Source organism: Podarcis gaigeae (assembly GCF_964106915.1).
Source record: "Podarcis gaigeae genome assembly, chromosome: 8".
NCBI lineage: Eukaryota > Metazoa > Chordata > Lepidosauria > Squamata > Lacertidae > Podarcis > Podarcis gaigeae.
Window position 1 is genome coordinate 65,866,277 of NC_139684.1, and position 16,013 is coordinate 65,882,289.

Sequence of the window (16,013 nt, forward strand, 5' to 3'; positions counted from 1 at the left end):
GTGCTTGACCTACCACTTTAGAGCTCCCCCTACCCACCTCGGTATTATGGTATGCCCCGCCTTGTTCCCTTATAAAAAAAAAAATCAAAGAGGAGGCTTGGTTTGGGTGTGGTCATTTAAGAAATCTGGGTGGGTACGCAAATCGCGGAAGGTTATCAAGTGACTGACAGCATGGCCCGGCCAATGGCACTGGGGCGGGAAGACACCGGCCGGCCAATGGGTGCGCGGACCGGCGGCGGAGTAGGCGGGGCCACCTTCAGTCAGCGCAGGCTGGGGCGGGGCGGGGGAGAGGAAAAGCTGTGGAATGGCGGCCGGCCGGGACAGGCCGCTTCGGTGCTGAGGAGTTCGGAGGGAGGCGCGGAGAAGGCGGCCGTGGGCGGGTAAGCCTCGCTTCGTGGCGGCGGGAGGGCGAGGCGCTGCCCTTTTCCGGGTGTCCGCTGGAGGGCATGGGCAGGAGCGGTTATTATGGGATGGGGCAGTTTTTTTGCCTTCGCCCTGTGGGAAGAGGCTGACACGGGAGAGACCGAGGAGCGGCGGAGGGTCGTGGCGCGGGCGGGGCCTTCGGGCTTCCTGAACAGGAAGGTGTTGGGCAAAGGTGGGTGGGGGATCCGCGGCCCTCCAGGTGCTGCCGGTCTACAACTCCCAGCATCCCTTAGCCTCGGCTGCGCTTGCTGGGGCAGATGGGAGTTGTAGTTCAACTTCATAGAGGGCCGCAGGGTCCTCAGCCCCTGGTGCAGGAAGCGAGCTGGGATGGCTACCTCCTCCTCCTCCTCCTGCCTTGGGTGTGTGTCTCGTCCCCTCTACCTTCTTCGTCCACGCCCTTCCTAGGCAGACCCATCTTTTCGTAGGAGAAGTTGTTTCCCCCTTCACTACGAGCCACTGGTGTAACTTCTACTGATCGAAGTGGTTTTTATTCATCCCTTCGGCCAAAAGAAAGGAGAGTTAGGGGGTTCCAAGAGTGGGTTACGAATCACAGGATTAAGAGGGAGGAGGAAATAAGGAAATGTTTGAAAGTTTAGTTGGGTTCTGTTTTTAATAAGGGCTGCATCACCCACCGGTGGGGTGGGGTGAGAGGGTTCCTTTCGAAAATGAGAAACGTTGGTCTAAGATGGTTTTTGTACTGTACTACGGAGCGTACAAGATGGTATACACATATGCAGGCACACTTCCAAACTGCAATAGCTTGCTCTCTTGATAAATTCTGAAGCAAAGCACTCTTTCTACCATGCAGTCTCGCACTGCTTTCTAGGTGGAGGAGTTGGAGGTACAGATAGTATCAAGCGGAGTACTTTGCTGCTGAAGCAAGAGATCGTTTTTTGAGAGGGTAATCCTGTAGGTCCTAAAGCAAAAGTAAGTTCCATTGTAAGAACCAATGTGATGTAGTGGTTAGAGCAGCCTTTCTCAACCATGGGTCTCCATATGTTGTTGGACTATAACTCCCATCATTCCTGACCACTGGGCCTGCTAGCTAGGAATGATAGGAGTGGAATGATAGGAGTTGTAGTCCAACAACACCTGAGGACCTAAGGTTGAGAAAGTCTGGATTAGAGTGTCAGTCTGCCACTGAGGTCCAAATCCTCATTCAGTCAGGATGCTCACTGAGTAATCCTGTTCCTGTTGCTATCTCTTAGCTTAACCTACCTGATACTAGGAATGTTGTCAAAGTAAAAAGGGAGAGAAATCATATTTCCTGAGCTTCTTGAAGGGTGGGATAAAAATGAAATAAATCACAATATAACAATAATAGTTGTGCCCAGTACATTCCTGATCAATGTGTTTTGGATTGCAGCCTGAATTTATTGTCACCTGCCTAGTGTAACATAGTAAAGCATTTTGCTTCTGTAATGTACATCAACGGCCTTGGCCCAGTATACCTGAAGGAGCGTCTCTACCCCCATCGTTCAGCCCGGACACTGAGGTCCAGCTCCGAGGGCCTTCTGGAGGTTCCCTCACTGCAGTGAGGTTACAGGGGACCAGGCACAGGGTCTTCTCAGTAGTGGCACCCGCCCTGTGGAGCACCCTCCCATCAGATGTCAAATAAATAAACAACTATCTGACTTTTAGAAGACATCTGAAGGCAGCCCTGTTTAGGGAAGTTTTTAATGTTTGAAGTTTTATTCTGTTTTTAATGTTCTGTTGAAAGCCGCCCAGAGTGGCTGGGGAAACCCAGCCAGATGGGCGGGGTAGGGATAATAATAAATAATAATAATAATAATAATTAATAATAATTACACTACCACCCATACAGGGCAGATGCAGGAAACCTTTGTCCTGCCAAAGGTTGCTGAACTACAGCTCCCCATCATCCTTGGCCATTGTCCATGTTTCCTGGGTATGATGGGAGTTACAGTTCAACATCTGCAGGGCTGAAGGATGCCTACACACCTCGTATAGGAAATGCTGTTATATTAAAATGTAAAGTTGCTTTTTAACTGCACTTGGGGCATACTGAGTTGGCAATGCAAACAATACAAAAGGGGAAAGTTCTGCAGCTGCAGAAAATTATTGCTCTCTTGAGAGCATAGGTATGAATGTACCCATTTGTGTGCTCCGCAACACAGCCCTTTTAGCTTATGGCAGGTTCTTGGGTTTGCCCTAAAGCAATGCATGTCCTTCTCCATTTTTTCCCACTTATCTGGTAAGCTTGTTTTGGAATTGGATTTCCTATCGTTTCTTCCTTAGGGGTTCATCAGTTGCAAGTGGTGGGGGAAACCATTTATGAGTGAGGTGTTACAGTTAAATGTGTTGTGTGATAGGAAGGATGTGGGTACTCTGAGACTGGAAGAAGGGCAGTGTGTTTTTGTGTTTATGATGGTGGAAGGTAGGACAACTGATATACTGTAGGTGGCACAGCTGGGTAAAGGCAATAAGAACAGGAAAGGGAATCCAGGAGAAATAAAGAGGACTTTGAATGTGGTTGGGACAGGCCCAAGGTTGTACAGTACAGGCATCTGACCATATTGAATGTGAGGCTGTTGGTGCAGGAGACAAAGTATGAAGCAAGTCTGCAAAGAGATGGAGACTGTCTTAGTCATTAAAAGCAAAGATAGCTGTGTTTGTCTGTAAGGCGGGGGCGGGGGGGACACACCAAATGCAAAAGCTAAAGTTGGGCAAATCCTTTTTTAAAGACCAATACTTTTGGTTAGTCCCAATAAAGTTATTGCCCAGCTGTGGATTTTGTCATTTCAATTGTAGGACTCTTGGTAGGAGCATGGAAGATTAGGGAGTCTTTGTGGTTTATGCGGGGGAGGAACCTAAATTGGGCCCTAGGATTAAGAAGTCCTGGGTTTTAAAGCTATAAAGTGTATGACAAATGCCGTAGGCATGGCTGGAGGTCTTGGGGTAGTGATCTATGTATTTGTGACCTTAAAGTGTCAGTGTGACATGGACAATGGTACCTTTGAGAAAGGTGGTCATCCTGTAATAAGAATGGTATCCATGCTCCTTATTTTAATTTCAGATTTATGCTCTATTATAAAGGCAGTGGCTGGGCAGAGATAGAGGAATGTTTGCTTTGGGAGGCTTTTGGATTGTGAAATCCAGGGATACACTGAAAAATGCACCTGCACTCGGTTGGAGTTGTCCAGGTACAAGACTGGATTTTGTAACGTTGCCACCAGCATTGGGGCAATTGTGGTACTCAGTAGCAAGTAATGAGACTCTATGCATCTGCATCTACAAGTTTAGACTTTGGAAAGGGAAGGAAGTTGTGTGCCTGCGGTCTCTCTTCTTGTCCTCAACTTTCGCCAAGGAGGTCAGAGCAGTACACATACAGTTTCCTGCATTTCATTCACACAGCAACCCTCTGATGTAGGATAGGCTGAGGAATTTGTGACAGGCCCAAGGTTGTACAGTACAGTGAGCAGTGTGACTGAGTGAGGATTTGAACCTGTTTCTCCTGATCCAAGTTCTATGCTTTGGCCATTACGCTGGCAATGGCATGCTACAGTAGGGGTGCCAGTTCTGGAATGCAGGAATGTTTCCTTTATATGATGAAAGAATTTGTTCCTTTAAGGCCACCTGAAGATCTCTTTAAGAAACAAAACAGGCCTTATTTCTCAAGGAAACCTGGTGGATATTATGATCGGCTTGCTCCTGAACAAACCAACAAAGTTTATTAGCATTTTTGTTTATGTGGTATCATTTTCTGTATGTACGTTGGTGGAATTTGTCTCCGTGAAACTTGCTTTGCTTGTGAAAATCTCACCCTTTTTGTTGGCACATGCAGCCAGTTGCCCTTACTTGTAAAATCTATTATGGGTGGAATTGTTCTGGAATTTACTTGCATAGTAACCTTTTAAAATGCGTATCAGTTTTCACTGGTGTGCAGTATTGGCTGTGAAACAATTGTCTGCTACTTATTAATTGCCCTTCACAGGGAGCTGCATTTTGGGTGCTTTTCTATATAAAAATATGGAGATATATTGAATGCTCAGCTAATGTTTGCCTATGTATGTAAGTAGAACAGTGCATAGCATAAGATTGCTTCCTTTTGCCATCAATACTAATATTAGAAATGTCTGAACTCCTTATTTGCCCTAGTACTTTACTGTAAATATCACTGGCAGCATTGCACCAGAACTGTCCTTGTTTTTAAGTTACCTGTCAGGGGCTCAGGAGCAGAGGCACAGGAGGGGGAGGAAATGGAGAGCGAGGGGGAGGAATCCGAGGGGAGCGTAGGAGAAGAGGACAGTGGTCCGAGGGATTCCATGAGCCTCTCCAGCGAATCGGAAGATTCACAGAAGGGGGCGCCAGTGGCCAGGGGTAGGGGGTTCCCAAGGGGAACGCCTCAGGAGCAAGGGGGCAGCAGGGACTCCCAGAGCAGTAGTTGGAAATCAGGACCAGCTTCCCCACCAGAGCAGAGTGGGGGGGGAAAGAGTCCCAAGTATCGGGGCCAGTGCATTCCCCACCAGGGAGAGAAGACGAGGCAGAGCTGACCATGCCTCCATCGGAGAGTCGGACAACGGAGGGGAGGTCAGATCCGGCCAGTATCCCGGAAGAGGGAAGCAGTGACAGAAGTAGTGTAACGGTTAGGAGAAAGGTCACTGGGTTGGCGCGAGAGGCAAGTTCAAATGTACAGGAGCGCGGGACAGCAGAGAATGAGGATTGGGAACCGGGTCCTAAAGCCCGCCGGAGGCAGGGGGAGGAGCTAAGCGACTCAGCGTCGGAAGAGTCCAGAAAGGGCAATGCCCCAGCGGGCAGGAGGACCCAGAGGAGGAGAGAGCAGCGGAAAAGGTGGAGCAAGGCTAGGATCTTAAACTGGTGTCAGAGGGGAGGAGACTCAGACGGGACTTCGCCGATCTAGGGTTTAAGACGTAGGGCTGCACGCTGCGGCTTTGAAATGGAAACTGAACTTCAATAAAGACTTTTGTACATTACGACAGCCTAGCGTTGGTCCTCTGTGAGCTGGGACCTAGAGGCAGCTCTGACATTACCCCAAGATTCTTTGTTTACATACCATTAATATCCTTTGCCTTTTTTCTATTTGTGTTATTTTATTTCTTAACGAGAGCCTTTTATAGAATCGTTCAATATAAATTTCCCAAGGACTGTGCAACATAAAACCAGAACAATCCTATAACAAAAATACAGTGGTACCTCGGGTTACAGACGCTTCAGGTTATGTGTTTGCGGGTTGCGCACCGTGCTGAACCCGGAAGTACCAGAACGGGTTACTTCCGGGTTTCGGCGCATGTGCAGAACTGCCAAATCACGCTTTGCACATGCGCAGAAGTGCCAAATCACGACCCACAGTGCACAGACGCGGTGCTGTGGGTTGCGAATGTGCCTCCCGCACTGATCACGTTCGCAAGCTGAGGTTCCACTGTACAGTTTAAACACACACACACAAATCAAAGCTAATAAATAAAATAGAAGTTTATGCGTTGCTACCCATTTGGAATACATGACTGAGCCATTCAAAAATAAATCCCATTTACCCACAAACATACCTTCCACAAACAGAAAAATAGGATTTGTCATGATTCCCTCTTAAAGAAGGAAAAGAACTGGGGAACAGCTGGCCAGTGTCTGCATAGCATATCTGTGGAAATGAGTCATCTACAGACCAAATGGTCTCATACTAGTTTTATTAGAAATTCTATTTCAAGCCATATATAAAGTGTTTGTTATATTTAAGTTCTGATTGCTTTCTGCAATTATTAGTCTGCCAGAAGGTCTTGGTGCAAAGTAGATTCATCGCTTGAATTCGTGGTATACTTCTTGTGCAACTTTTCAAAACTGAGGCTGCAGTCTTATGCACACATACCTGTAAGTTCTGTTGAACTCAGTGAGTCTTAACTTCTGAGAGGATATATATTAGAGTGTCATGCCACTTTTAGGTTAATGTCATGTTGCATTGTATTCTGATAGGCATATGTTATACACTACCCTGAAATCCTTTCAATAAAGGATGGCATACAAGTGTTTTTAAACAGGTGGAACAACTGATTTATTCATCACACTTGACTAATCTCAATCTACTATGGTGTCACTCACATTGTTTATCTTGGAATCCCCAGTAGAAAGGAGTAGGGAGGAACACTGCTCGGGTTATTGGGTGTGGCCATGATTACTTAAGTGTAAAGGAGTGGAGAAGCTTTCCAAATCTAGAGTTGGGTGTCTTTATTGTTCTGTAATGAGAAATTCCAATTTACCTTTTAGCACAGCCTTTTAGATTTAGTTTAAAATTAAATACCTTTGAAATAAACCTTCCTAAGAGGATGCGGGTGGCACTGTGGTCTAAACCACTGAGTCTAGGACTTGCTGATCGGAACGTTGGCGGTTCAAATCCCCGTGAGGGGGCGAGTTCCCGTTGCTCGGTCCCGGCTCCTGCCAACCTAGCAGTTCAAAAGCACGTCAAAGTGCAAGTAGATAAATGAAGTGAGCCAACTAACATTAAGAAAACTGAACCTGCCTTCCTTGGAATAAATACTTGTACCTCTTCAGGAAATCATGCTGCAACATGAAAAGAAGCTGTAAGCGCAGTTTAAGAGGGGACTGCCTATGGCTCTTAAGGGTAAAGGTAAAGGACCCCTGGCAGTTAAGTCCAGTTGCAGAAAACTCTGGGGTTGCAGTGCTCATCTTGCTTTAGTGGCCGAGGGATCCGACGTTTGTCTGCAGAGAGTTTTCCCGGGTCATGGGGCCAGCATGACTAAGCCGCTTCTGGCAAAACCAAAGCAGCGCACAGAAATGCCGTTTACCTTCCCGCCGGAGCGGTATCTATTTCTCACTATAAGTCATGGTTGATAACTTATTTTAAATGAGCAGTGTACCAATGCCTGCTGCTCCATCACACCCCCTGTGTTTCATCTCTAGTGCAAACAAGAGCAACAAGCCAAGACTTTTGGCTTGTCATTAATGTCCAAACACCAGCATTGTGTTTTATGCCTGTGTAACAAACCGTGATCATGGTTTGTTCTTGGCTGGCGTGTTCTTACGTCCTGGTTTGGATGTCAGACTTCATGGCTTGTTACTTCTGCTTGTCCCAGGGGAAGATTGAAGCAGAAGCAACTAGGCAAGCATGTACTATTACTCTGTTCATGCAAGGTAACCTGTTTAACCATAACTTATGGTGATGTGTGAACTAAGTTACCCCATCAGGAGGCAGACACTGGCTGTTAGTGCATTGCTTTATTTGTATTTGTATTTATATATCAGATTTGCGGATCCCCAGTAGATGTTTTCTCTTTCTCGTGTTTTCAAGGCTTCTTATATTTTGTTTTTGCTTGTATACAAAGTGTTGTTGTTGTTTAGTCGTTTAGTCTTGTCCGACTCTTCGTGACCCCATGGACCAGAGCACGCCAGGCACTTCTGTCTCCCACTGCCTCCCACAGTTTAGTCAAACTCATGTTTGTAGCTTCGAAGACACTATCCAACCATCTCGTCCTCTGTCGTCCCCTTCTCCTTGTGCCCTCCATCTTTCCCAACATCAGGGTCTTTTCCAGGGAGTCTTCTCTTCTCATGAGGTGGCCAAAGTATTGGAGCCTCAGCTTCAGGATCTGTCCTTCCAGTGAGCACTCAGGGCTGATTTCCTTAAGAATGGATTGGTTTGTTCTTCTTGCAGTCCATGGGACTCTCAAGAGTATATGCTGCTAAATCTCATGGTGCCTACTCAGTGCTTAACCAAACAAGAAAAGTTGAGTAGTGCCTAATGGATTGGTATTCCAGTTAATACAGCATTTGTCATACACATTATAGCTTTAAAAAGCAGTTTAAAAATGTAAAACTGTGATGTGGCATGAATATCAAGTCTCCTGCATTGCTACTGTCTTGGAAAAGCACACAACATGCTTATGTTACAATTGCATAGAGGTTTTTATATCTGCTTAACTGTTGTGGTTCCCCCAAATCTTAGAAATTATAGTTTGCTGATAGTGCTGCAGCCTTCTTCTCAATTTGGAAGTGGGGGTAGGAGGTATGACTCTCGCAGTTGAAGCATAGTAGTTGGGGATTATTCCCTCCTTGGCTCCAACCTGGAGATGAGGTTAGGTCCCCTCTCGCATTTGCCAAAGGGTAATAGGACACTTGTCTATGGTGATTGAAATTGTGGACTCCTGCTCTTACATCTCTCTTCCCCACCTGCACATTTAAAATGCTGAACTGGCACTTACATAGTTTGATACATTTTAAAGAACGCCCCCCCCCCATTTTTTTAGCACAGTGCTATTGGGTTAAAAGAGTCCATTAGAGGGATAACTGCACTTCCAACAGTAGGTCTGAAAAAATGATAGTAGGAATTTGCCATTGGAGTTTGTCTGCTTTTTTGTATGTCCTAGTCACCAGGATAGGTTTTCACTTACTTATTCCCTAGACACTGCAGCTTTCACAGATGATAAGGCTATTAAGGAGAAGCAGGGGTACAGCTGTACAAGGATCCAGTTTTTCTCCTGGCATTCAATGTTCCTACTCAGGTTTTATTTTTATGTTCTTAATTCTCCCTACATTACTGAACTTTTGGATTCTGATCATCTGTTTATCTCTTTTTTCCCCCATGGGCCTGAATATAGTCTGTGTGCAGTTTATTTTAGCCTTGTATCTACTATGATAGAAATAAGTGTCTCCAAACAGATGACTCATAGAAGACAGAGTTGAGTTTTCTCTTGAGACATAGGCAAAAGGGGAGATGGGACTATTGTTCATTTAGCCTCACTTTGCAGCAAAGTTCCACATTCCCTGTAATAAGTATAGGATGTCAGGTATACAAGAAAATGCTGAACTAGTATTAAATGTCTATCCAGGATTAATAGACACTCTCATACTTGTTTTTCAGCTTGGTAGTAACCATTAGGTGTATTTTATTTTTTAGTTTCAGACTTGCTCAAAGTGAAGCTACTTAAAATGGAATTTAACTTAAGGATAGTAAGTGCAGTTAAGATGGTTTTACTGCTGAGGCTGTTGTTCCCACTTGCTTTCTTGCATTCATTGTCTTTGATTCTCTGCATATAGTTTTGCAGGGGGAAATGTGATACTGTCCTTTGGCCTTCAAGCAGCTTTACAGTGAGATACTCCAAATTGCATCCATGGGCGAAAAACATGCCATGTGGGGCATGTTGCTATGGCTGCAACATGCGCAGAATGCAAGCAGTAGAGCCTAATTGGGAATGAGTGCTGGTACAGTGGTACCTCAGGTTAAGTACTTAATTCGTTCCGGAGGTCCGTTCTTAACCTGAAACTGTTCTTAACCTGGAGCACCACTTTAGTTAATGGAGCCTCGCGCTGCCGGAGCACCATTTCTGTTCTCATCCTGAAGCAAAGTTCTTAACCCAAGGTATTATTTCTGGGTTACCAGAGTCTGTAACCTGAAGCGTATGTAACCCGAGGTACCACTGTACTCTCAAGGTTCAACTAAAAAGACCTCTTAAAGTGGTGTAAGAGCAGAAGTGATAGTTCCCCTTTTGCACACATCTGCTTGTATATGCAACAGCTAGTTGCATATATAGCTACACACCTATAATATACAAGTTCGCTGGTGGGATTAGTCCCATAGCCCACTTAGTTTAGCACTGTAACTCAAATAAAGGCCTGTTGTAAGCCATGTGAAACTCACAAGTAGGGGTATGGTGAAGGTAGCCATTTCTTATTTTTCTCTTGCCTTTGATAGTAAGAGGTACACTGTCTCTTGTCACACAATTTCAATTCTTAAGCCATAGTGAAAACCATAATTAGACCTAGCCTTCATGAATTTGTGTAATCCTTTTTAAATCACATAAATGCTAGAGGCCATCCTAACATTTTGTGCCAGTGAATTAAAGGTGGCTATGAGTTGAAACTGACTGATTCTTTTCAGATATATCTTCTCCCCAATCATGAGGACTAGAATCATTCTTTGGGAAAAGTCTTGAGAGACTGAATATCTCAGAATGTCAAATCCTCTGCTACATTCTGTATTCTGTGAGGAGCATTTAAAGGTAAAAAGAATAAAGGTGACTCACAGCCCCGAGGATTTGACCCATTCTCTCTGACTAACCTAGCCAGTGACTTCCAGCAGTAAAACATCTGAATCCTGTTCTGCTAATTCTAGCAGCTTCTGGGTCTGGTTCATTGGAGAAATCTTCTGAAGGCAACTTGCACAAAGGCTTAACTGTGCCTCTGAGAGTGCAAAAGCTGTCTGTTTCCCCAGAGAAATGCCCTTGACCTACCTATTTTACAAAGCAGCATTTTTAAAAAAACCTCTGAGAAACCAGAACAGCATCAAGGGCATTTCTGTGAAACTTTGCTTTACGTAAGAGGCTTCAGTTAGCCCTCATTCCTGAGCAAGGCAGATATTATAAAGCCTTCACGATAAAAGGACATAGAATCTCAGGTTTACATTGGTGATGACCCTAGTGGTGTGTGTGTGTGTGTGTTTAAAACCACCTCTATTTTAAATTATTTCTGAAACAAATAAATTAAAATAAAGCAACTAATTATACCACTGGGGACAAGGAATGTGTATTTCCAGACTAAGAGCTTAAATTAGTGGGTTACATAAGCTGTTTTTGAATATATTGACATATAGGTCATTTGTGGCAATCTGCCTTCAATAGATGATAGAAAATATAACTATCAAGAAAGTGATCTACAGGCCTCTTGTAATCTCCTGGGTCTTTGCTGCTATATTGCTTATCAACAAATAGTCCCAGATATTCACAAAGCAGCATTGGGCGGATAGATACTTATTTTCACTGAGCAGCAAGCTGAGATTTGCAGTTGCTAAGGGTATATAACTTATAACCTTTAGGATAATAACTTTTGGTCTCATTAATTAAATCCAGTGATTTTCTATCTATGGGTGTGGTATGGTACCTTGTTCTCATAGTTTAGGCCTATGGCAAGTTCACCAGATATACTTAAACTACTTTTCCTTTTCAAACCTTCGCCAACACTGGCCAAATCTTACCACTGTGCATCACTTACGTTCATCAGATTTATGATGCCATTGGTTTAAAAAGTGCTTTGTCTGTCTTTGAGGCATGGAGATGTTTTCCAGGCCAGAGCCTCAAGTTTCTTTCTCTGGTTTCCACCACCCCCACTCCCTGTTCCCATAACTTAATGTCTCTTGTTTCTATTTCCCACCCCCCACCCCAGTAGTAAGAACCTAAGTGGCATAAAAATGTAGTAGCATTTTAAAAATATGCAGTATATCTGATTGATTTCTCAAAAAGTTAAATCTCTCAAGTATTTTTAAGTTGTGTAAATTGCAAGAACTGAGACCTGGAATACTGGTACCTAGGGAAATTTACTTATTAGCTAACACTTTATCATCCTGGAGGGTTTAAGTGAACCCAGAATATTTGCATTGGCTCTTGAAATTGCTACTTTGGATTAATTACAAATGGGAGATATTGGGGATGTAGCTGGAGCCAGATGCTTTCCCCCCATAGTTCCAGACTTTTAATTTGGTGTATAAATACAAATTTTGTTAAGAGCCGCCTTTGTCATTACCCACATCATTTCTTCAATTTCTTCAAAGGACATAAGAGGAGTCTGCTGGATAAAACCATCCAGTCCAGCATCCTGTTCTCACTGTGGCCAACCAGATACCTATGGGGAACGTGCAAGCAGGACTTGAGTACAGGAGCACTCTCCCGTCCTGCAATTTCCAGCAACTGGTATTTAGAAACATACTGCTTCTGACTATGGAGGCAGAGCGTAGCCGTCATGTCTATTAATCATTGATAGTCTTCTGCACATATTTCTTATCTTTCTATAATAATCATAGTAATTTATTATTTATATGTCACCCATCTGACTGGGTTGCTCCAGCCACTCTTGGGTGGCTTCCAACAAATTAAAATACCAAACACAGTAGAACATCATACATTAAAAACAGCCCTATACAGGACTGCCTTCAGATTTCTTCTGAAAGTGTGAAAGTTGTTTATTTCCTTGACATCTGATGGGAGGTTGTTCTACTAGGTGGCATCTCTCTCTCTCGTCTCTCTATCTACAGATAGGTAGCCGTGTTGGTCTGCCATAGTCAAAACAAAAAAATTCCTTCCAGTAGCACCTTAAAGACCAACTAAGTTAGTTCTTGGTATGAGCTTTCGTGTGCATGCACACTTCTTCAGATACACTGAAACAGAAGTTACCAGACCCTTCTATATAATGGGTATCTCTCTATCTATCTGTCTATCTATCATCTATATCACTGATCAATAGCTTCTTACTATCTCTGACAAGAAATAGGCATGGAAATGTAAGAAATGGGTATTGTGGAATTGGAGAAAAGCTCTATTTAGTCCTGCATTCTCTTTTCCACTGTGACTAATCAGTTGTTTTGGGGAAGCCTACAGTCGTGGAATCGGCAACAGTCTTCTCTAACTGTTGTTCCCAGCAAATGGTATAGAAACGTATATTGCCTCTTATTTTGGAGGTTCAATATGGTCATAGTGTATTTGATTTTTATATTGTACATTGATTTTGAGGTTTCTTGTTTGTATTATAGTTTATCTCTGCTTTGTACACTTTTTATATTCTTTGTTTGGTACTGGACCTCTAATTTGTACAGTGTTCTGAAATTCTGTTCTGTTTTTCCCCTTTTTTTGAATATTTTATTAGTTGAATATAAGAACAACATATAATGAAATACAAGCAATCAAATACAGTTTTGAAATTTTGTTCTATTATATTTGATTTTTCTGTACATTGCTTTTGTGATTTTTTAAAAAAATACAAAATAAATAAATTTTCTAAATAAAATCATGGCTATATTCCATGAATTTGTCAAATGACCTATTTAATGACCTTTTAATGACCTATTGGCTACTGTCCATCTCTACCCATCTTGCCCGTGAATTCCATAAACTAATGGATGTGAGGGTACTTGTAGTTGCTTATTACTGCAATACTTTGAACTACCTCTCTTTGTCCTCTCTGACATAAAGAACACCATCACTTCCAGTACATCCTACCCTTCCTATGCAGCTTTTAGCCAGGAATAAATGTTCCACTGACATTCTCCATTCCATCAGGCTTCTGATATTTTTACTTTATTGGTGGTCTCTTTTAGCATCAAGTGCTCTACCTCCTCAAACTTGGCTTGGTGGTTTCTAGTTGACTAACAGAATGCTTTAAGAACTGATGGTAGTCAGTATATTTTAGCTCTTGCCTTTCTGTTACTCCTGGGTTTAGTGAACTATCCAGTTGCTTGGTTACACCAGAAATAACATCTGGACTACCAAGAAGCTGCTTAGGTTCTTGAATTCCTAGTTTTTTGTTTGCATTTGTTTGTTTGTTTGTTTGTTTTAAATAATCTTTTCCTTGGATGCAACTACTGTATTTATCCACTAGTAAGCATGTCTGTATTTGTGCAACTAAATGTCTCACAAGCAAAGACTGAAGAAGAAGCTTAAGATGTTAATGAGGACAGGAGCTCAGATTGCAAACCCACTTTAGCGTAGCATGGTCACTGATGAGACCGGAAGGCGCCCCAAGATTTTTAACCTGGGTATTTTGTGAAGTTTTATCCTGTTCCCGTAACTTCTGTTTCTTAAACTGAATTTTATCCTGAGGAAGTGAAACATGAGTTTGAAGTATAGATTGCTAACAAAAAATATAATGTTTTCAGAGCTCAACTCCTTTTCTGCCTTGGTACCATTTGTATACAGGCATTCCTGGAACCCATGTATGTTAACAGAGTGTGCATTAAGTCTGCCCCACCCAGTTATGCCTTTCCCCAGTCTCATCCCCTTTCTACCTTCTTCAGGATTACACGTCAGTTGGACACATGCAAAATCTTTGCCACCTGTATTCTTATTTGAAATGCTTGAGACAGTTTTGTTTTTTTAAAAAAGTTGATTTCGTTTCCAAAAAATTATCTGTAAAAACATTTTAAGAAGATAAAATTGACTGCCATAAATTTTGTAATGTCAAAGGTTGACTTAATAATATGAATGCAGCCATGATTAATTTAAGATATTAAATCTATTCAGGCAAGAATGCGTGTACATATTGTAATGACTTCCTTTTCGTACAATTAAAGTAATTGGATTATATTTAATGAGCTATTTACATTTAATAATTAAGAAAAGACTTATCTTTCCAGTATTCCCTAAGTGCAACAAACGGAAGGGTGGGGGCATTCAGTACTGGGATATAATTAACAAGCCATAAGTTGAAACTGAAAGAGCTGCTGAGCTGCTGTGGAAAAGACTGCTTTATTCCTGTAATTTAGAATTGCTATTGAAAGAGCAGTGCATAATTTAGAATCTGCATTAAGGGAAAGCATTAAGGGAAAGAGAGCTGACTGCTTCTAGGGACTTTCTTGTATGATACAATTTTGGGCACACATCCTGGAGAATGCCAACAGATAACCATTCCTAGCTAGATACAATGTGAGAGGAAGGAAATGTCTGTAAAGGGAAGATAATTTTTCTGCTTTTTCTGTAGGGAAGCAACCCTCTCTTTTGTAGTCTGGCTCTAGCACATGTAAATTTTAAGAGAGGAGAAGATGCAGGGTATTTCCCAGGTAAAGAATTCAGTATGCCAGCCATGAGCAAATGAGAGTGAACTATCCTCAGATGTACTTTGATACTGGAGTAACCCCTTTTGTAAATAGGTGCATAAAGGTTCTGTCTACACTAGAGCTGGGCGATATATTGATATATTGTCCCAAACCGGGTTGAAGGCTGTATTGTGATACTGGTTTCATAATTTTTGACCTGGTAATATATTGCGAATCGTGATGTGTGCTTGTGTGTGCTATGCAAAAATCACAGTCCGGGAAAAACCATGACACCAGCCAATGCCTCTACATAGCTCCATCCTTATTTCAGACATCAAGATATATTGGTATATCACAATGTTTAGATGGTGATGAAAAAACAGGTAACGCCCAGCCTACTGTTCACCTCTACATAGTTCCACCCATATTTCAGACATTTTAATATATCAATAAATTATGGTGTTTAACTGGTATACGTATCACCCAGCCCTAGTCTATGCACACACAAACACACATAGAGAGACGCATGTATGCTAATAATTTGTGGAATGTCTTTGGGCATGGAAGAAGAAACTAATCAGTTTACAAATGCTTTCTTGTCTGGTCACCTCAAGGTATTTATTTGTCACAGGCAAGTGATGATTTACAAGTTTTCTTAATCTCTTTGCAACTGCTGCTAGGATACTGAAAAGCATAGGAGGGTTTTAAGGATGTGCCACCTATGGTACACCAGTTGTTTGTAGCTGCCCTCACTCATGTCATCGGAGTAGAGGTCATCTATAGTTGAGGAGGCTTGAAGTGTTCCCCACCCTTTCACCTGGGAAAGTTCATGGCTTAGTTTATTGCTGACCAGCCTAGAATCCTTTGCACGTCTTCTCAGCAATAAGCCATGTTGGTAAGTAGCCATGGAGTAATTGTTGCATCAATAACAGTTTGAATTCCCTGCTTGTATTTTTGGTGGTGTGGAATATGCTAGTGATGCAGTTTTCACAAATTAGGTGGGCAACTGAAACACACTGTTGAACAAGGAGTGTGGAACCCTTTTCAGCCCAAGGGCCACATTTCCTAATATGGATCTTCCGGAGGC

The 16,013-nt window shown here is 42.7% G+C and overlaps 1 protein-coding gene across 3 annotated transcripts in view; it reads left to right on the plus strand.

The window, feature by feature from the left end:
- Nucleotides 1-218: 218 nt before the first annotated feature.
- WASF2 (WASP family member 2) overlaps nt 219-16,013 on the plus strand; it is a 48,466-nt gene continuing 32,671 nt past the window's right edge. The window contains exon 1 of one of the 3 annotated variants that reach the window (XM_083750857.1): nt 219-380. The gene's annotated coding sequence lies outside the window, so the exon portion shown is untranslated. Of the gene's footprint in view, nt 381-477; nt 596-1,225; nt 1,351-16,013 lie in introns of those variants that run through there. The other 2 variants (XM_083750859.1, XM_083750858.1) reach the window with 2 other exon arrangements.